Source organism: Ambystoma mexicanum, chromosome 6p (assembly GCF_040938575.1).
Source record: "Ambystoma mexicanum isolate Mex_15411 chromosome 6p, UKY_AmexF1_1, whole genome shotgun sequence".
Lineage (NCBI taxonomy): Eukaryota > Metazoa > Chordata > Amphibia > Caudata > Ambystomatidae > Ambystoma > Ambystoma mexicanum.
Window position 1 is genome coordinate 148,316,672 of NC_090935.1, and position 22,363 is coordinate 148,339,034.

Sequence of the window (22,363 nt, forward strand, 5' to 3'; positions counted from 1 at the left end):
TAGTCTCAGTTCATGATGACATGGATGCAGGAGGGGTTGGACCCTTATTTTATTAGACCTGTCTGCGGCGTCAGGTGCTATTCATATGCCGACAACACTCAGATCTTGATTCGTTTCGATCTTGATCAAGCTGAGTTGTCGTCGTGCCTGCGGCGGTGCCTGGTGTCCATGGGAATGGATGAACCGCAACTGGTTGAAGTTGAATGGAGACAAGACAGAGGTGCTGGTGGTGGATATCCTCCTGATCCTTCACTCTGGATGTCCTCCTTTTGGCCTTCTTCTTTGCGTTCTCTTCCTGTCCTGGCTGATAAGGTGAGGAATTTGGGTGTAATAGTCTCTGCCTCACTTCCCATGGAGTCACAAGTCACTGCTGTCTGCAAAGCGGGGCACTTTCATCTCATAATATTGAGGAAGATACTCCTGCTGATACCTTCTCACTTACAGCCTCCTGTAGTTGCTGCCCTTGTGCTCAGCCGCTTGGACTATGGCAACTCACTATATCTCTCCCAACCTAAGGGCTTAAAATAGTGGCTCCAACGCCTTCAGAATATGGCTGCCCGGGTTGCCACTGGCTCCCCTTATAGGGCCCATATATCACCTGTGCTGCGTTCTTTGTACTGGGTGCAGGTTACAAAGCACATTGTTTTTAAGGACCTCTGCTTGGTACACCGTGCCCTGAATGACGAAGGTGCTGAATACTTCTGAGACAAGTTCACCTGTTACCTTCCTACGCAGCCTTTACGTTCTGCTGTCGCAGGCCTACCTCTTGTTCCTTCATTTCATCGCTCCCGCAGTGGTGGGTGAGCTTTCTCTGTTGCCTCAGCTCGTCTATGGAATAGTCTTCCCCGTAAAAATTCTCTAAATCATTTTACTTTCAGGAAGGCGTTGAAATTGTGACTGTATCGGACTCTACCCCCTCTCCTTCAGCGCCATGATGCCCTCCGGTGAATGAGCACTTAATAAGTTAACATAATATAACATACAATAACATAACATCTATGCGTTCTGCTGAGTGCCCCTGATAAGGGTTCCCATTAATAGCTTGCACAATCTGGGAGCAGCGCCCCGCTCCACAGGCAGACAGGCCTTACGGCAACGCGGTGCCTGTGGACCTCTTCCAAGTGGTGCACAGGGGACTGGTCACTGCAGATGGGCCCTGTATCCCAGAAAGCACGGCTTGTTCATCCACGACTTCATTGAGAGTCTGGAATCATGTCAGGGTCACCAAATAGCAATCCAAAAACACAGCCATAAATATACTCAAATAGGTCAAATAATATCTGCACCTCTGCAATGGAAAATAAAGTGTATTACATGCAAGTGGAGTCAGACGGTCATGCAGAACCGAACTGACACAGAGCTCCTCACAGCTCACAAGGTTACATCTTTTATACTGGGGAATTGAAGAATGTAGTTATATAGGTTACAATGTTATCCCACCAGCCTCATTGGCTACCGCGTATAGAACATGCTAATGCCCTCCTATAGTGCTGGATCGATTGACCACGGACTATCTAACCCCATTCCCCTAATATGTGGTCACCTATATCATCACTATTAGATCCAGGTACGGGATTGGTTATTCCAACATATAGACACATTAATAAATCGAGACTGTCACGTGATGTGCTCCCCTGTGTTCCAGATGTGACCAAAGTAAACTAGGTAGACCAACTTTGCTTTGATAAGACAATAGGCCTTTTCATTAAATCTGACGCTGCGGCACACACAAGCTGCCTCCCTGACCTTGTTCTTAATTTAGTACCATCACCTCTACTCCTCATATCACAAATCACAGGATGTTCCAGACATGGCTCCCCCTTATTTCCTTCAAACCCCAGGTGCCCAGTAATGACGTGACTGGAGCACTGCGCTTGAGTCTTAATTTCAGGGATTTATTTGTTCTAGATGTGTGCCTACTTGTAATTCCTATCGGTTGACCACTCATTCGGGAGGGCAGGTGTGCTCTAAGTCTTTGGTTAGCCTACTGGTTTCACAAAACGCCATTTTCTCATGAAACATGTACCTGTTTTCCTGTTTTCCTGGCTGGGATGCTGTACTTGCATCCCAGCATATGTTATGTTATGCAATATTTATACTGTGCCCGACAACCATAGTGGTCTTACCAACAGAATATTCATTTTTGATAACATGCATTTTTAGCCAACAGAGTATTGCATTCTGGAAATTGCTTCCCATAATATCTCTCTCTCGCTCTATTTATATATGTATACATAAAAACGAAAATCTGTTTGTTTGTTTGTTCCTCATACAATACCTGTTAGAACCCTCCGGAGGTCACTGGCTACATTACATTACATTACATTACACTATCTCTCCGTCAAATTGGTACCCACATTAATCTGTCTCGCTGTAATCATGCTAGAGACACGGAAAAGAAATGCACCCACAGCGTGTAATATGGGCATTTAGGCCGAATATAGTGATGCACGATTATCATGCTCAATACGGTAATATATCTAAGTATAATTAGGAACAAACCTCACCAGGGCTCCACCCCGAAATATAAACTCTATTTTTCTGGAGCGATGCAATCTGTCTCTAACAGTTGTTCTTTCATTGCATAAGATAGTACCATTAATATGGTATTCTTCGGGTGGTAAATGTATATATACAACATGGTCCACACATTTACAAAATATATGTGGATTTAAGCAGTGTCAATAAACACACTTTCCAACATTTTAATACAACTTTAAATAATTAAGGACGGCAAATGTCACATGACGGTATTGAGAATCACGTGACTCTTCAAAAAACACACTGGTTCCGAGTGCGAGCCGCTGTCGGCAAGATTTACAACACGGTCCAACGCCAGAGCGTTGGAAGCATGAAATAGACGAAAGCACGAAAGGCTAAGAGGTAAGCCCCACATCGCGCCCCGCGTTCTAAACATAATGTTATACAACATTGTCGAGCAATATACGCTCTGAGTGTAATGGTTACAGGCATATTCTGCTCGACTATTAGATAACGCAAAGCAGGCTACACTAATGCATGGCATCACTATGCGGTTTTAGTAGAGCCCCGTTACCACCATTGAGCTCGCGCATTTGTCATCCGGTTTTCGTAAATGGGGATATAATATTTGTGCGCAACAGCAGTAATATGAAAAAGATTTTAGACATTCTACATCTTTTGTCAGACAATATTAATTCTAGATTGCATAGTAGATGAATGCTGTTTGGAGACGCATTAAAGAGCTTTATTAATACAATACATAAAACAGCTAAATCAAGATTTTCGCCTTTTTAACAGGCTTCAATAAAGAAGTTCCTACTGATGTGACGTCTTGAATAGCTCACTTTCACGTCGTCAATCCCAATTAGAGTGCGACTGGTACAGAAGAGACAACTATACAAGTGTTCTGTCCGTAAGTTTCCCTTTTCTGTTAATAAGATACGCATATGCATAAATTATGGAATCACAAATGCCCAATTAATTAGTCCACTTTTTACATGCAAGTAGAATATTCCGAATTGGAGAACTTTCTACCGCTACATTTAGCAGTTAAGCCATATCTCAATTAATGGACGACTGTCCATCCCAAGAGAATTAAGACTGAACCAGGAGACACAATTATACATGTGGCTTTGTCGTAAGTCCAACACCTTTCAGACAATTTAATTTACTTAAAATGTTGTAACCACAAACAGCATTTTTACTAGTTTATTCCCCTCATTTATGTAGGAAGCTGGGACACTGGATACCAAATCATTGCTACAGCCAGTAGTCCAATCTCAGAAGTCCAAATCGCAGTTTATGGACCACAGGTGGGTGTAGTGCTAATGTCTAGGAGAATATGAACTAGCCATCACCTTATGGGCAGTTATGTTGGGGAGCACATTCTCTTTGGTAGACTAACATATGCATATTTATGTTTTTAGATTTGTCAATCAATGTTAATGGGGAACGAAACTGATCTTCTAGAAGTAACCATTGTCCTGAAGATGGCCCAATACCTGCCTTACTGACCACCGCTGACATAGGTGGTACATCTGTTAGGGCAGAAACATATTTCGACCGTAAAAGGAAAACTAAATTCTTTTTTCCTATGTCATTTATGCACATTCATAACACCTGTTATGCTGGAAGGAAATTTAAGCTATAGAACCCCTTGTTTTGTAATAGGATCATGTTGGTTGAATGGTATGATTGATGATCATCAGATGAAAATGTTTGTAATGTTTTTTAATATGTTTTTAGGAGAAATTATTAAAGAGATTAATGTTTTGCAATATTGCATCTAGCTTCAATATCTGCCCCCAATAAGGTGTGTACCCTGTTAACTATCTAAACAGGGCCCCTCCACCCGAACCTGTGTGACATATAGGACCTCTAGAGAGGTGTAGTCAATCTGTAATGTATTTCTTCTACGTTACATGTGGACACCCCACCCCGTTCCCTGATTTTTCAGGCCCTTCCCATTTTAAGTGGCTTGATGCAAGGAACAAAACTTGAGGACCCAACAGGACCTCAAAAACAAAATTCCAAGGCTCTTGGATGCACTGTTTCTGAGATATTTGCACCACAAGGCATGAAATTGGTGAAACATCAATGTGATCGTAGAAGGACCATTTAAAGCTCATTTTAAGAGTCTCAACGCCAAGAACAAATCTTACCCTATGGGACATCAATAGCCAAGTTTCTGAGATATTTGCACCACAACACACTGCACCACGCCAGGGTGAGGCAACTGGTGGGGAGAGCACACAGATGATCCCAGTATGCTTCAGCACGCCAACTCTCTCCTCCCCTCCACGTCTTCTCCAGGGTATGTAAGCCAGCCACACACACCCATTCTCAGTGCAGTTTACTTCAGAGTGCAAAACACATTCAACAATAAGCGGCTCGGAAAAGGGAGCTACAGGGTCATTGATTTTCAACATTTAATGATAGTATTCTTATGCCTAACTACTGGCTACATGACGTTTGCACACCCCACCCCTATCCCCAGATTTCATCACCTCAACACATGACACGGTTGACTGAAATCCGCGAAATATCTATGTGGTTGTAGAAGGACAGGACAAAGCTCATTTTAAGCGTGTTGACAAGAGATAAAAAACTCAAAACTGAATAAGGGACCTTGAAAACCAGGTTTCAAGGCTCTAGGATGCACTGTTATCGAGATATTTTCACTGCAATGCACCACAACACACTGCACTGCACCAGGGTAAGGTGACAGATGGAGAAGCATCTCAACACAAGAAACAACACTCCAAGGAAAAAACACATTTGAAGGCCCTAGGATGCACTTTTTGCGAGATGTTTGCACTGTAACACACAGCACCACGTCAGCGTGAGACAGCAGGTGCCAAGAGCGTACAGCGACAGGTGAGGCAAGTACACAGTAGGTCCCAGTATGCTGCAGCACGCCAACTCTCGCCTCCCCTCCACGTCTGGTCCGAGGTATGTAACCCAGCCACATGTGCCTATTCTCAGTGCAGTTTACTTGGTATGATATGATGATGGTATGATAGGTTATTTGTAACACGCTTAATACCCAGAGGTTTCTAAGTGTGGACCCGGGGATCAAACCTGTGTCGCTCTGTGTTGTCTTGCTTCCAAAGCGAGCACGATGCCCTGAGCTATCTTCCCGTAACTTCAGAGAGCAAAGCACATCAACCAATAAGCGGCTGGAAACAGTGACCTACAGGATCATTGATTTTCAATAATTAATGAGGGTGTCATCACTGTCTACAGAACCCGTGCGGAGTACGGGTACTTTTTGGTTAGTACTTATAACAGAACACAATTAAAGCTACAAGTAGTAACATGCAAAGTGCTCTTGGTGAAAAGTCCAAGACTGGATAAAACTGATCCAACGACACCATTTTGCCCGTAGGACCGAGGCTTTGTCACAACACCCTTAAAGGTTTAAGATGAAGAAATATTATAAATATTATGGTTGCCAGACATTTGGTCGAAAAAAATTGGTCGACCAGACAAATGGTCGAACCAATTTGGTCGAAAACCAAATGGTCGAAATTTTTTTATTTTTTATTTTAACCCTTTTTTTTTTTTTTTTGGGGGGGTCCCCCCCAACCCCCTTTTTTTCTCTAAAAACCCCTTTTTTAACTAAACGAAAACCCAAAAAATAAATATATAAATAAAAAAAAAATTCGACCATTTGGTTTTTGACCAAATTGCGTCGACCAAATTGCAGTCGACCAGTTTTTTTTCGACGAGTTGACTGGACACCAAATATTATCAGCAATCTATAATTGTCCACGTCATTGAATTTCAAGCTATCTGTGACACATGTTGCTGTATTGTTGAAGATGAAGTTTGCATACCTTGCTTATAACTAAAAGATTGTAAAGTGTACATAGGAAAGATGCAAATTGGCCCTTTAGGGATTACAACAAGAAAGGTGGAGACGAGAACGTATTTATTGAAGCCTTCAAAATGTGCTCCCTGTTCAAAGGATAAACTGATTGACTTGTTACAAAATGTTCTTATACGTTGAAGCAACTATTTAAACATACTTTTAAAATCAAGAATGTATGATGTCATGTATTGATTATTTATAAAAATGATTCATTACAAAGAACTCATTAATCAAGAAAATAATTTGATTAATGAAAATCAAATTATCATATTTGTTGCTATTGTTTAGCACAAACCCAGCCAGCGAGCAACACAGAAATATTCTAAGCTTCAAGATAATAAAGTCATGATTTATAACTGGAGAGGGAGAAATCCGAGGGAACTGGTTTAGGCTCACAGGCATTTCAATAGGGTTTGGAATTGAAGGAGTGAGTTATCTGTGCAGCAAGAGGCTTTCCTTTAAAAAATGGCTCTTACATTCCTTACTGAACAGGAGCAATATTCAGCTGCGTGAAATGCATTGTTACAAATCTTCAGCCCTGTGCTCTTTTCATTGGTGCATTTGAAGTCCGGCCATGTTGCGGCTTCTTGTGCTGCCTTCCTGATATGGTGAGTTTCTCTGCAAAACAAGATGGTGGCCTGGGTGTCTGTGCCTTGAAAAGGATGCAGCGAGCCAAGAAAGGCGCAGCCACTGTCCATGTTTGAGGGTGTATATGATGCTGCTGTATTCTCTTAGGCCTTAGAATCGTCAACCTTCTGCTGACTGAAAGATACCATCCTGGGGCGTGAGAACCAGGGGTGCATTACAAACATCTAGGGTTGGAAGGAGCAGAACATGGACTCTTGTTCCCAAGTCTGCTTTTGCCAGTTACGCTTTTTTTTCATACCAGAGTTAGTTGCTACCGAGTGGATTGTACAGTGTTTTCTTAACTACATGAGTTGTGAAATGCAGGTCACTGTCGACGATGAACCTTTGTGTTTTTGTAAGAGAAGAATTGGGGTGTGAAGTTGTCTAGCTGCGTTAGACAGCCTGGTACTCCTGGGTTGTCGACACACGGCAGTGGCACACATGCAGGTGTTCTATGACACCTTTACTGGCAGTAGAAGAACTTACTGGTACTATAACTTATGGGTCCTGCAGCAAACCAGGATAAAAAGGAGAAATCCTGAGCTATCGTTCCTGCTAAAAACCACTTAAAAAAGCCTACCTCCTCGACTCCTAGTTACCCTCTTAACCTGCCTCTCATCTGCCTACTAACATTTTCCCTTTGCGTCCATCCCTTACTTTCTCTGCCTCCACTCTAGCACTTCATCCATCATTGCCACCTCCCTTGCACCCCCCTTATAGCTGGACATATACACCTTCCGAGACGGGTAATCGTGGAAAAGGACAAGCTGGCTGATTTTTCACAAGTAGTTGGGTCACAACTAGTTTCTCAATAAGCTTCCGAATGAAAGGGAGCCTCATGATGAGCCTGTAGTTGGCTATGTGGGGGAACGTTTGCGAATTGAACATTGTATGTGCTTCTGTTACACATCAATTCATTATATAATGTTGAGCAGATGCTGCAAACTCATATCACTCATGTCAGACACTCGGCCCACTGGCTCCCGATCAAAGAGCGGATCTCTCTCAAAATCCTCACACTCACTCACAAATGCCTCTCCCCCTCCCTCTCCGCCCCGTCCTATCTATGAGAAACCATCCTCAAACCATCCTCAAACCATCCTCCTCCCGTCCCACCAGGACGCAATACACCAACCTAGTCTGCATCCCACGCATCAAAAAAGCCAAAGCCGGAGGTCTTAGTTTCCCCTACATTGCAGCCAAGACCTGGAATGCTCTTCCGGCAGACATCAGAGACGAAAACTCCCTCCCTATTTTTCGCAGGAAACTGAAAACCGCATTCCGTGCAAAATAATAGGCAACTCTCTTAAATCCTTGTAAATATACTGCATTGCTAATGTGTACATGTCTACTGTAAATATTGTATTTGTTTGCAAATATTGTAACCTATGTAACAAAGACATTGTCTATAACAAGCGCCACGATGCCCCCGGGCTGACGTGCGCTCTACAAATCTGAATAAATAAATAAATAAATAAATAAATAAACGGCCTGTTTCTTGCATGTGCAAGGCGAGGCTTTAGATTTTACTGCACGCATCATTGCAATGAAGGCTCTTCGCCCAGCGTGTAGGAATGCTCGTCTTCACATCCCTCACTTCTGACGTGCTTCCCTTTTTGGCATATGTAAACGCGTTTTAGGCTTCCACTTTCTTCTCTAAAGTGGAATTAGCAGACAGAGTATTACACACATTCTCGCCTGCCTCAGAGCATGTGTGAATCTTTAAGGAGTATATTCACCTTTGTTAAATGTATTACGATATGCTGTCCTCCATGATGTGTGAGAAACCAGAAGGTATGTCATCCACTAGTCCCCTGGGATGTGTCATCCAGGTGGCCAGGACACGGCCATCGCTTTTGGATTCAGTTCCTAGGGGTGGACAAGTGCGGGAGGAGGATCACCTGGGGGAGGGGTGTTCAGGGAGTGGAAAACCAGATGGTGAGACGCAGTATCTCCTTCCCTGTACCACATTTACCCCATCCTACCAGGTTGGATATTTAGAAAACTGTACCCCCGCCCCCTTTTACAACATAAACACTTTCACATGGACTGCCCACTATGAGAGAAAACAGACTTACACCCGAGCCGTATACCTGACGTGTCCAAATACACTGGTCAGGCAAGGTCAGGCAATTACTGACCATCACACATGATTGACTTTCATTAAGCTTCCCCACACGGATAAAAGGCGGAGCACGAGAGCACAATCTGAGCGAGGCTCTGACGCTACCCTTTGAAAGAACTGTAAGAAAGGTACATCCTTACAAACCAAAAATCGTGTTTTGAAATTTAAGAGGGGCCTGAGCCTGGGGATGGGAACCCTGAGAGGCCTAAGAGCTGAACTTGTGTTTGAACTGCGAAGATGCCTGAGCTTGGGGAACAGAACCTCGAGAGGCCTAAGAGCTGAACTTGTATCTGAACTTGGAAGTGGCCTAAACTTGGAGAAGGGATCCCTAAGAGGCTTATCAAAGTGGAATCTTGATTATTTGGTGTTACTGAAGGAATTGAAACTTGGGGAAGGGGAGCCATAGACACTTAAAAAAAGAACTGTGTTTTCTTTTTGGTAATGTTTTGAAATTGGAGGCACTAAAGCCTCGCAAAGGGAACCCCAAAGCATTAAAGACATTGGGAATCATTACGAGTTTGGAGGTGTCCATGCCCTTAATAAGGGTATGGCTGCCTCCAAACTCGGGTGCGGGTCCGGGTTGCCTGAATGGGGAAATACAGGGCCATTCCGACCTTGGTGCTCAAGGGAATGGGGAGTATGCTAACAACGGGCCCGTTAATGACGGGCCCGTTGTTAGCATGCTGGGCCGCTCTCGGGACCCGCTAAGGACATCTGGTAAAACCAGGCGTCCTGAGCGGGTCCCGCGAGCGGTCCTCATAATGGGGTGGTAAGGAGTTAACGGCTCTGGCGCCGTTAACCCCTTACCGCCCTCCTCGTAATGAGGCCCATTGCCATTGTTTGAACTATGAAGGAGGACCTATGAACAGTTCCTTTTGATTGAGCTATTCGTTTGAAGCTGGCCAAACTACACCTATCTAATAATAATAATAATAATATCTGAAACCAATCCTGGATTTCCCATATTTGTTGAACCACCACCTTTTGCTTTCAAAATACTTCGTAACACTTTTTGTCAAAGATTGAGGGCAAGCATAGATTTAGACACATACAGATTTTTGCTTTGGACTTCCAGACTATGACGGCCCCTAGAAACATCAGTTAGGGAAACCATCCCTTTAGTTTTAGGGCCACTTAGGCATTGCAACGACCCAGGAACTTTGGCAAATAAAGGTTTTGAAACAATTATCTTTGAGTCTTTCTTGATAGATTGCCTGCCTCACACAATCCAGATCCACTCTTCATGGGAACTATCAAATGTCATTATCACCTGTCCAGCAAGTCTAGTTCAGTGATCAATAAAGTTAAATTTTCCTTTGAACATATTTTTTGTTTGTCCTAGTCCAGGTACGCTACATATTCTGGAACTTATTTAAGCTATGGCAACAAAGCTTTTCCCTGGTTACCCATTAATTGGGGAGGGAGTTGTTACATGGCTATATTCGTCCCACAGTGTGTTATACTTCTACATTTCGCACTCAGTCCCGTTTTAAGAGAAGCACCGCTTGGGAACACTTTGTTGTGGGAATCCTACGTTAGCCCTTGGGATTAAGATAAATAGAGACCATCTGACCCAATTGTCAAGGTTAGTAGGAAATATTGCAAATCCTACTGTGTCCTCCATGACTCTATTATCTCAAGAACTATCCATCTGAACTTTGGTGCTTCAAAATCGTATGGCTCTACACATTGTTCTGACTTCACAAGGAGGCGCCGGCGCAATTGTGAAGAGCAAGTGCTGTACATTCATAGCAAGTTACTCAAGCAATATAGCTGACCTTGGTACCCACATTCCTTCACCCCAGTCCGGAGGCCTTCAGAACATTTGGGTATTGGATTGTAGGTCTATTGGGACCCCTCAGTGCAATTATTGGTCAGATTTGACCTATAGTCCTACTCTTAATTCGAAGTCTCTCCTGTCTGTGAATTGTATTTAAGTGCCTCTATTATCGGCTGTGCAATACCTGTTCAGAAGTTTATCAAACTGCCCAAGTGCTTTACTGCCATGCTACTGAAGACATAATTTGCTTTGATATGCCGGGATAGCCTTAGAAATGTTTGTAATGAGACTGGAGTGAAGGACTCATACGAGTAGACTGTGGGGGACAATGTGAGAATTGAAAATGCATGAACTCCTCTAGCACATCACTGCATTATATAATGTTAAGGGGATGCTGCAAACTGCCACGCTTAAATAAAAGTTTCTTGCTTGTGTGAGGCTTTAGATTTTACTGTGCATCTCTTTGCAATGAACACTCTTCACTGAGCGTGTAGAAAAGCCCACCTTCAGATCTCTCACTTCAGAAGCATGTGAAGAGTAAGAGATTCTTGTCCCTTTACATAGAAGTGAAAATCCTGCTCCCTTACCCAACCCAAGGAGTTTCCTAAAAATTCCCATGGCTTCCCCTATGTTAAATTCTCATGTATTTTTGTAAAACAAAACCATCTACCTATATAACTGGTACTGTGAGAAAGAAGAACAGAGGAGATCAAGTGAAAAAATAACTATCTTACAACTGGGATGATGAGGTTCCTTGGGGATGGAAAGGTCAGATTGGAGAACGGGAACCAGTGGTCTAGTCTTTTCTCTGTTGCCAAACATGAGATAATAATGGAGGAGGGAACACTGCTGCAGACAAGTGGATGGAGCAGTAGAGGCAGTTGGAATTGGAGGCACAGTAGAGGGGCATGGTGACAGAAGCGTCAGACCACCAAGGAAAGAAAAATGCTGACCTATTGGGCGTCAGGAAAAGAAACAGGAGACTGTAGACGATACGCAGAGGAAGTCCGTCAGCAGAATTAGTCTAACAGGACATACAGCAAATGGGAGGTAAAACTCGGACACTCGTTAATGAAAGAAGACCGAAGCTGCTGTGGAGCCATAACGTGGAATGCCAAGGGGAGCCCTGCAGTCCCTGGCATTCGTTCACTGCTATTGACGGTAGGCACCCTGCAGTGAAGCAGGGAAAGCCCAGGCGAAGTGTGTGGCTGCAGCAGGAGGATTCACCAGAAAAAAGCAGACTCTGGAGCCTTGCAGCTTCTGAGGCAACAGAGACACGTCAGAGAAGGACAATCGGCTTCATGAAGCTTGCACAGGAACTAACAGGCAACATATGGAGAATGTGTACCTGTTCATAGCACCACTCTTCCCCCGATCTAGTGTTTTGATTCCATGAAAACATTGAACTTTGAAACCAACACAAAACAAAAGAAGAAATACTTGGCAGGTTAGTGAACCAAGTATACTTGGGAGATAAAAGTGCACATACCTTGGCAGGAGAGTACACCAAGGCTGTGAGACAAACAGAAGCCACACAAATAAAGAACAGTTGCTACAAGAAACCTAGTGGTATAAAGAATGAGCAACTGCATCCCTGCAAGCCTGCTGGCACCAGTTACAACAACTTTGAAGTGAGCCGTGCTGCAGAACCAGCTGATAAGGTACCACATGGGTAGATGGGTTATTACATTGCATTGGGGCAATAACAAGGTTGGCATGGGGTGGAAAAGTTGTTATAAAACCCCAAGAACATTACAGGCCCAAAGCACTATCACACCACATAACCCTTAGGACGGCCTAAACAACTAACAACAGGAGACCTTAAGATAAACATCACAGAAGGACGCATAAACCTTGGCAGGAGATGACACCAAGGCTGTGAGTCCGTGTGATACCCGGAAAAGATCCCAAGCCATCAAGAGAACCTATGTAAATAATAGGTTCCCACAGATCTTGGTAGGACAGTAAACCAAGGCTGTGAGTTGGCCTAAAGTTAATTAAAGAGGAGTAACACTCTTGGGAACTTTCCTTCTGAATTTTCTTTTGGAGCTGAAAGGTTGCAGAGAACGAGCCAAGAGACATCTTTTCCCTTTTTCACACATTGTGGAATTTAAAGTGTGAGGGACGGATTAGGTTTTGGACACCGGATGGAGAACATTTATTTTGGACATTCTGGCAAAGGCATCAGCTAGTTTTGTTGAGGCAGGGAGACTCCTCTTAGCATTAGGGTCAGCAAGGCATTTTTCCAATTCCCCACTTTTTTACTTTGAATAAAAGTGAATTCAGTGAACAAATAATCCTGTGTCTGTCTTCTAACTCAGCACCCTCGCATGCATTTATTTTTTGGCATATGTAAGCGTGTTTTAGGCACCTGCTTTTTTGGTAAAAGCAGTGTTCGCAGTCATCATATTACAAGCATTCTCACCTGCATCAGAGCGTGTGTGAATCTTTAAGGAGTATATTCACCTTCACTAAATGTATTACGGTATGCTGTCCTCCCTGATAACAGTAACTAACATGAAAGAACAACGCTGGTGTCAAAGGCTTGTACAGTGGGGCTTTGTTCCCTGCTAGCAACATTGTTTCAGTGTGATTCCTTTAGGTATAAGAGAGCTGTGCATGGAGGGGTGGGGGTGTTCTCACTTGCGCCAAAGTCTTGTACTGCCAATGGTTCGTTTTTGTCCTGTTCTTTCTTTTTTACGAATACATTATTCACCAAGCCACGGGAATCGTGTATGGTCATTTTTTCCACCACAGCAACAACCCTAGGTCAAGCAAGGGTTTTGGCATATGAGATTTGACTTCCATGTGTCTGGGAATGAACCTTCACTGAGTGAGTCAGTCACAATACTGAGGAGTGTGTGCTGGGCTTATGAGTAAGTGGTAGGTTTAAGTGAAGCAAGTGTGTCAGAGAAATCATCCTTAAGAGGGCGAGGGTGAAGTTGGTTCAGGAGGGCTGTGCTCTGAGGGGAATGGATAACGTGACTTTGTCTGGTTTTGAGGAATCAATGTTGTCTCTGAACTTAGCAATTGTGTTAATGAGAAAGGTGTTGGTTCTGTCTCATTACACTTGTGAAGCCGGCACGCTGGAAACAGGTGAGGGCTTAGAGAAGTGCTTGATTACTTTGAGTAAGGCGTTGCTACTGTTAGAGGCTGTCTCCATGCTGGGGGTGTAATCAATCAGTTTTGTCTTGGAGATCATGTTTCTGCATTGAGAGCACAGAGATTCGAAGGATGAGAGATCCTCTTGGCTGTGGTCCTTGCAACATTGCTTTTTAAGGTGTCTGATTAAGTATTTATTGGAAGTGTGTTCGGGTGTATACCAGGGTGCCTTTAGTTTGACTTGCCTTATGAAGCACGTGGTTCTCCTCTAGTTCTTTGGTGAAGTAGTTAAATGTATCTGGAAGGGCTGAGGTATTCCCTTTGGTGGGAATGCTGTGGACTTTCCTATTATTATTATTATTATTATTATTATTATTATTATTATTTCTCGCTGGATTTTCTTGAAGGAACAGGGCATTTAGCCTGGCCTTTGTGGGGCAGCTGTGTGTATGATATTCGAAGATGGATTGTGGCGTGGTCGGTTCAGTAGAGGGTAACAGGGTTCAAGCAGGAAAGGAATGGGGAGGAGGAAAAGACAAGGTTGACCCTGTCGTCTATGCTACGCTGATCAAACTTACCATTTTTGTTCCAATAACTGATTTTCTAAAAAACGAATTCTTTTTGCAATTCCCTTATCTAATCTCACAGGGAAATAGTGCTGATTTAGTGAATGTTTTTAACTTCATCCCAGTTTGCTATTGAACTTTCACAATATTTGGCAGTGTGCTTATACCATACTAGCTGTCCTTTTACATTGATTATCTGCATGATTTGTATATTTTGTGTTGCCTCTCTTGTGTATTGAAAGCTATGTGCTGGTTTGAAGGTGGGTGTCTGGCTTCATTGGTTGTTTTATGTCAATTTCCAGGAGTAACTTAAAGGCATTTCTCAGTGGAAGGGCAGTGGGCCTCTTTACGAGTTTTCCGGTCTGAGCATTCTGGCACCGTTGTTACCTGACCGACACACTACGAGTATGCGGGCGGGTGCCGTCCCACCCGCCAGACTCAGACCTGGCGGGTGGAACGGCACCTGCCCGCTGCCTTTCATGAAGCACAGGCACTGTTGCACACGGTGCCGATGCATCCATGCTCCCCATTTCTATGGGACTCAATGGCAAAGGTTATTTACATTTTCCAGCGCCTGTCTTTACGGACCGCCGGAGTTGTAATGCCCCAGTGTTTTCTGGCTAGGGTGGGTTGGGGGACCCAATGACCATTTATGCTCACAACCGCCCCCTGCCCATCAAAACACACATCCTCCCCCTGGAATGTCTTTGAACTCGTTTTCTCAAACGGCAGTAACATCAATCTTTGATCTCCCACTGCTATTTTTAAGCAGTCTGATGAGAATTAATGGCTTCCTTGCAGCAATAAATGTGCTTATAAAATGTCCTAAAGTGTGCCTTCAGTTACTTGATTTATATTTATTCATTTATTTATGTATTTGTAAAGCGCACCTAGCCCATAGGCATCCAGGCGCTAGCGTAGTCATTTTGTCGTTAACGCTTAAGAATATGGTTGCGTGTTTACAATTCTTCAATCAGCAGGTTTACAATTCTTCAGTACAGAAAATACATTGAATAAGAATGAAATAAAATATTTACAAGATGTACATGGCAGACCAATACTAAATTACCTTTTTCAGTGTTGTTGGAGGTCAACCTTATACTAGGTATATGGTTGCAATAGGCTATTGCTGAGGGTCACATCTGAAGAGGAGAGTTTTTTTACTTTTTTCTGAATTACCAAAATGAAGTGTCACTTCTCAGGTGGTGTGGAAGGGTATTCCACATCTTGGGAGCTATTACTGGAAAACTAGAACCTCCTGCTTTCTGCCTCCTGAATCTAGCAGGTTGGTGTAAGCAGTCCGGGTTAGTCTGTTGGGCGCCTTCTTCGCGATACATTTGTGAGTCATCGTTAGGATTTTGAAATTGATTCTGCCCTGGACAGGAAGCCAATGAATCTTCTAGTGGAAGAGATATGGTTGTGTCTTGGGATATTTAGGGCAGCTCTTATGGCATTATTTTGTAGTATTTGTAACGTTTTAATGTTTCTGATACTGGGTCCGGCAAGGAGAGAATTGCAGTAATCAATCCTAGACAGTATGAGTGCTCTTGCCAATGTGAGTTTTCAGGGGAAAGAAAGGGGCGGCTGGCTCTTACCAGTTTGACTGTGTATGTGGCTGAAGAGACCACAGCATTGATTTGCCTGTTTAGCGTAAGCTCAGTGTCGATATAGACTCCAAGGGTTTTTATTTCGCTGGCTGCTGGGATAGAATTGGCATCAATGGTGAACGATTTGTGCTGTTGGGGGAGGTTATTGAGTTTTGTTCTATTGCCGATTATGATAAGCTCTGTCTTATCATCATTGAGCCATAATTCATTGCTAGCCATCCAGGCTTGGATTGCAAGGTAAATTTTGTTTAGATTTTTAGAATCAGTATCATAACAACCAGTAATTGGTATGAGAATCTGAGTATCGTCCGCATAATTGGTATACGTGATACTCATATTGTCAAGTTTGTCAAATAAAGGTTTAGTAAATGCATTATAGAGAGTGGGTGAAACACAAGAACCTTGAGGTACTGAAGTGGGAGAATGGGATAATACCCTCCCCCCAGTCTCATCCAGACCATGGCCTAGGGGATCACAGCTGAAGCACCCCCCACACGAAGAGTTCGACCAATTCCCTTCCTTACCAGATGACAAAGTATCCTGTTTAAAGGCATACACATACGAGGAGCATGCCTACTAGTATGCCATGGTCAAACCGACGCCTGTGCGATAGACCAGCTCGATTAGACTGCAACCACAAAACATCGCCATTGTTAGAGATGCCATGACGACATAGCCAACAGACAAGAACACACGTGCCACCATGCACACTGGTCACTCACACACCAACCGACAGGAAGAACCTACTCAGTGCTATGACGTAGGTGACTGACACACCCACAGACATGCATCGTTGTTATTTTTCACATAGGCCTTCTACAGCACCGCAGAAACGCAAGACGCCTGAAGAGCTCGTGTATATGCTTGCTGATGCGTTCTCGCTGCCCCACGACCCCCATATTATGGGTTATGTACCGCAACCCAGAAACTAGGCCCAAGTAGGCCACAAGCAAGAGTCCCCAGACAGGAGCCTCGCAGAAGAAAATCCTCCCAAGACGAAAAGCAAAGCGCTGACCATGCAGAACGAGCCCCCAACGAGATCTTACAGCCAAGGCTGCGATGTTGCAACCCACAGGCCGTGCTCCCAGCGCCAAGGTTATACCTGCCGGTGCCAATCCCTCAGAGCCGAAAAACACAAATCTAATGCTCATAATTCTGCTCCAGCTACGGTCTCTCCACACGTGACCAAGCCGACCTGACAGGATGCCAAGCTCACGAGACAAAGAAGTCGCCAGGGTCCCATGGCTGGGACACAATCTGCAACAACGAAGCAGCAAGATGGACACCTAAGGCGATGGGAAAGACATGCACACCAGCCATTAGTCAGACCTGTCCATTGTCCACCACTAACACATAGTTGCACATTGTTGCAAGCACCAGGGACACAGCAAGCTGGGAATGGCGATGGTCCCAGGCTTGGGGGCTCATCACGGACGCCATCTTAGTTAGCCAATCACCAAGTGTCCCCTTGTAACACATTTTTTGTAGCAATTGTTAGGGACAGCCCAAGTGTACCACCTGACCCGTCCTCATCCACTAATATTTCCTCCCATAGTTATCTATACTAACCCTAACACTCGGGGAGCCAACCGGAAGTGGCGTTAGGTTTTGTGATGATTTTCCCAGGTGACGCGAGTAGCGCGTTATACTGCTGTAAAAAGGGCCTGGAAGCCCACTGATGCTGAGAGAGCCTCTCCGGATGCATACGGTCTGAGCGTATCCCCGCCGTTACTCTAATAAACAGCAGTAATTACTTTGCTCTTGGGTGTGTCTCATACTCCTTTTGGGACGCGGTAGGAGTTGGGGCCTCCCCAGCCCGCCCGCGGTTGGCATGTGTCCAGACGTGGTCCAGACGAGGGGAGGTGGCGAGCTGCTTTGGAGGGGTGCACGCGGTCGAGCAGCCCCGGCTCACGAGGACTTGGTGAGTATGACACGCCCAACCAGCAATGTAATGTTGTGTGGGAGGGGGGAGGAAGTGTAACGAGGGTGGCGGGAAGTGTTTACAGTGTGTTGCAGAAGATTTGATTAATAAGTGGTGATAGATGGGTGAGCGGTAGTGAGACAGGCACGAGGGCCATCTTCTACCATGCCACGAGTTGATTGGGTAGAGCTTAAAGCTACCACGTGTGGTTGTTAGAAGGCACTGATTTGTCTAGATCGCAGGCACCTGTATGGGGACATGTGGCTTTCCTATGAATTGATGTTATAGATCAATGAATAGATGAGGATCCCTACTAATTGAGTGTTGTAGCTTATTAGGTAGATGACGTGTTCCTGCAGGAGGTAGCTAGTTTGGTTACCAATTGCGGAAGATAATTGGCTGGTTAAGTTCCTCAGTAGTGGGGGCGTATCACACGCAAGGCGACGCAGCGTGCGCAGACCGATTATATTAAGTAAATTGATTGTCAATTACCTTGCTCCAGAGGAGGTGAGAAGACAGCTGTGGGGTTAACGGGGGACAGAAGTGCAATTTCTCATACCGGTAATAGCTTATAGAAGTTGGTGACGTAACCCATAGGGCTTGTATAGGTCACTGCGACAATTTCGTGTCAATCCAGGGGTGGTTGGGGGACAGGAGACGAGAAAGGGGCGGGACAGAAGAGGAGAGGCGACCATGCACGGAGAACGCCGGCCGCACTCGATAAGGGAGGGGCGAAAAGAGGAGAGGAGGCCGCGCACAGAGAACGCTGGTCACGCTCGACAAGGGGGATTGAGAAAGGGGAGGGAGTGGTTTGACGAGAAAGGAAAGTGGGGCGGCTCCAAAGCACGCCACACAGGGCACGCAGCTGCAAGGGGCTTCGTGCGCCGCGGCCGAAAGGGGGCCATAGTTGTCACATCAAGGGAAACGAAGAACAAAAGAGGAGGAACTGTACACTTGCGATTGTATTACTTTTCAGCGGACAGTCGGAAGTCCCCAACTTATGGGGACAGGTAAAAAAGGTTGACATCAAGAAAAAGCAAATTGTAATATGGCTACGTACTATGGGTCGGGGGCAGGTGTTGGGTTCGGGGTGAGAGGAAGCGCTTTAACTACACCCCTCCAGCACATTTGCACATCACTATCACCACACAGGGAGAACATTATAAAGTACAGCATTGACTGGACACAAGGGACAGACAACAAAATTCGAACACCGTGGCCGCCTAACGGCAGCTTGATTCATATACCCAGCATTCACTGTTGGCATACATACACAACACCTGCAAAGGAAAGAAATTAGCTCTCCATATAGAAATGTTCAACTTATGGAAAATGTTCCAGGGCGCCAGACCCGGGTAAATGGGTATGTTTTCAGGTGAGGAGATAAGGGAGGAAGGAAGAGAAGGAGGTAGAAGAGGAGAAGGAGAATGGAGGGGGCGTGGGTACGGCACGCAACAACGCACTGTGCACTGAAGAGGGCAAGAAAGAGACAGAAGGATTGGTTGCAGTATCAGAAGCAAAGGTGAAAAAGGAGGGGACAGAAGATATGCCTCTGGCGAAGGTACTGAGGAAGGGGGTTTGTACCCAGTAACAGACTTAAGAGAAGCCGTCAGACAACAACTAACAGCCGCTGAGGGGTACTCAAACCCTGCGTACAGCCCTCCACCCTACGCCACTACAGATACCAGAGGGGGGTGGCGGCGATGGGCTTCGTAGACTCAAGCACAGCACAGGCAGGCATGGGGGGGCGGGAAGAGAACTGTGGGAAACATTGCAAACATAGGACCAGATGAATGGATAGCAGCACAGGTGCTCCTAAAGCTCCGGGGCGCTAACAGGAGAAGAAGAGGACGTAGTGAGGAGAGGAAATAACGGTAGAAATGGACCACGCACACACAGACTAGGGCATGAGGTGAGTAAGACAAGAGGAGGGCGACTGTCACAGGTAGAGGAAGAAATGTTGGAGGAAAGGTTGGAGGAATTAAGGGAAGTACGAGGCGCATTGATCAGACAGTTCGAGCAAGAAACACGAGAAAGGAAGAAGGAAAGGAAGGAGAATATTGAGGAGCAGATGAGGATGAAGGAACAGACGGAAGAGAGGAAGAAGAAAGAGGAGCGGATGAGAACAATGGCAGAAAGGGTGTCACGCGCGGAGCAACGGGAGATGAGAAGGAAGGAGGAAGAGAAGGATAGGGAAATGGGACTGTGGAAAAAGAAGATAATATCTGAAAGTGCCCAGAAGTATGAAGAAGGTAAAGTAATAGAAAGCATATTAAAGAGGGAAGGGTGAATATGGGGGAGAAAGGAAGAAGAAAAGAGGATATTAGCAAAGGTAAGTGCAGAGGTATTTGAAGAACTACACAGGAAACAAGCAGAAATAGGCGGTGAAGTAGTGGGACAGAAGGAAGAGGAGAGAGGAGATAGGAGAGTGGAACACAGAGTTAAAAAGTACACACGCCAGGAATTGGAGGTGGCAACAACGTCAACACAGCGGGCAGCTGTTAAAGGAGGTAAGCACAAAGAGGTGGACTTAATAGATTTAAGGACGGTAACAGTGGGGGGAAAATGCAAAGAGTGGGGATTGTCATTTCCTGATGGATTTTGCAGCGCGGAAGAGGAAGGTTCGAACACAAGTGGAAAGGATGGCAATAGGGAGAGTTTAGACAAACTATACATAACGCGCACTAACTGCGAGTCACCATGGGCGTGCAAAAGGAGGGGAGAAGTAAACGCAGGAGAAACACAGGTAAGGGAGGCAACGAGGAAAACGCCAGATCCACTAACACCGACACCAGTACAAACACCACGCCCACTGACACCAACCCCTGCACACACCCCATATGTCGGCAGACTTAGGGACCTCCCAGGACGCAGGCAGGAAGAATGGGCGAACACGCCCACGGTGAGACAAGAGGGTCACAGGAGGGGGAGGAAGGAAGCAGGGGGTGAAAGAATAAACTACTGTAATATTGATAACATTGAAGAGTTACCTGACAGAGAGGAAGACGATGAATACACTAACATAACCACACGGACACCGGGGGAGGTGAGGGAGTACAATTTAATGCCACTTCTGGAAAGGGGAGGGGCCAGACCACAATATGTCCCATGGAAGCATGCCGATAAAGAAAATATAAAATGCAGGCTTCCATCACTAGTGGAGGAGCTGGGAAGTGGATATATGAGATGGAAAAGCACACTGCGGCGTGAAGCGGCTCCTAATATCAATACTGGGGGATGCTGCAGATGACATTTGGAAAAGAGCGGGCTTCCCTGGGGTCACAATAACAGACACGTCACATGATGGAGCACCATTTGCCAACTGCAGACATGCACTGTGGCAGGCATTGAGGTTTCAGTTGCCAGACAAGTCAGACATAGGAGCAATAACGTCACGCAAGATGCGTGAGAATGAAGATCCTGTTGATTACATCCAGGAGATTTAGGAGAAGTGGCGCTTGGAAACATGGGAACCGTGGCATAAAACACTAGCAATTTTCTACCATATACTAATATAAGGGCTCCCGGAGCAAGTACAAAGGCAGCTGAAGAAAATAGTGGGGGTGAAAGTTAAGGCCTGGCCAGAAATACAACTAACCACAGTACACTACTGCATGTTGTGGCAGGAAAAGATGAAACAAAAAGAGGATGATAGGAAGGCAGAAGAGGCAAAATTGGTACAGAAGAAGCTATCCAAATATGCCATGGAAGGAGCACTAATCACAACACCCACCCCCACGCAGGTCACGGTTGCACAAGACACAACACAACAGCAGGAGGCACCATTACAGCAGCCACCACAAATAATAACACAGCAGATGCCTCTGCTCCCACCATACATGGCATACGTAGGAGGCGGATATATGCAGATGGGAAATGGATACTCAAACAACTACAGGGGGAGGGGAGGCCAAATGAGAGGGAGAGGTTATGGCCCACCTGCACAACAACAAGTGGGAGGATTCCGGGGCTACAACCCAAATGGACAGCAGGGATACCAAGACAACACAGGGGGTTTTCCATGGCAGGCCCGAGAACCACCAGTATGTTGGATATGTGGGATGATGGGACACATGTCACGTACTTGCAGGATGAGGCAACCCCAAGTAGTGTAGGGAGAACAAGGGCAGCAAGGGCCTATGGGGGAACAACCAATTTACCAACAACAGCCAGGAACACAGCAATCCCTACCACAACAACCCCAGCTTCAAACACCAGCCTAAATAAAACAACCACAAATACAACAACAACAGGTACAGCAGGCACAACCACAGCCACTG

General features: G+C 45.2%; 1 long non-coding RNA gene across 1 annotated transcript in view; it reads left to right on the top strand.

The window, feature by feature from the left end:
• Nucleotides 1–2,771: 2,771 nt before the first annotated feature.
• Nucleotides 2,772–22,363, top strand: part of LOC138511285 (uncharacterized) — a 57,690-nt gene continuing 38,098 nt past the window's right edge. The window contains exons 1-2 of the long non-coding RNA XR_011280600.1: nt 2,772–2,883; nt 3,280–3,394. This is a non-coding gene — a long non-coding RNA (uncharacterized lncRNA). The remainder of the gene's footprint in view (nt 2,884–3,279; nt 3,395–22,363) is intronic.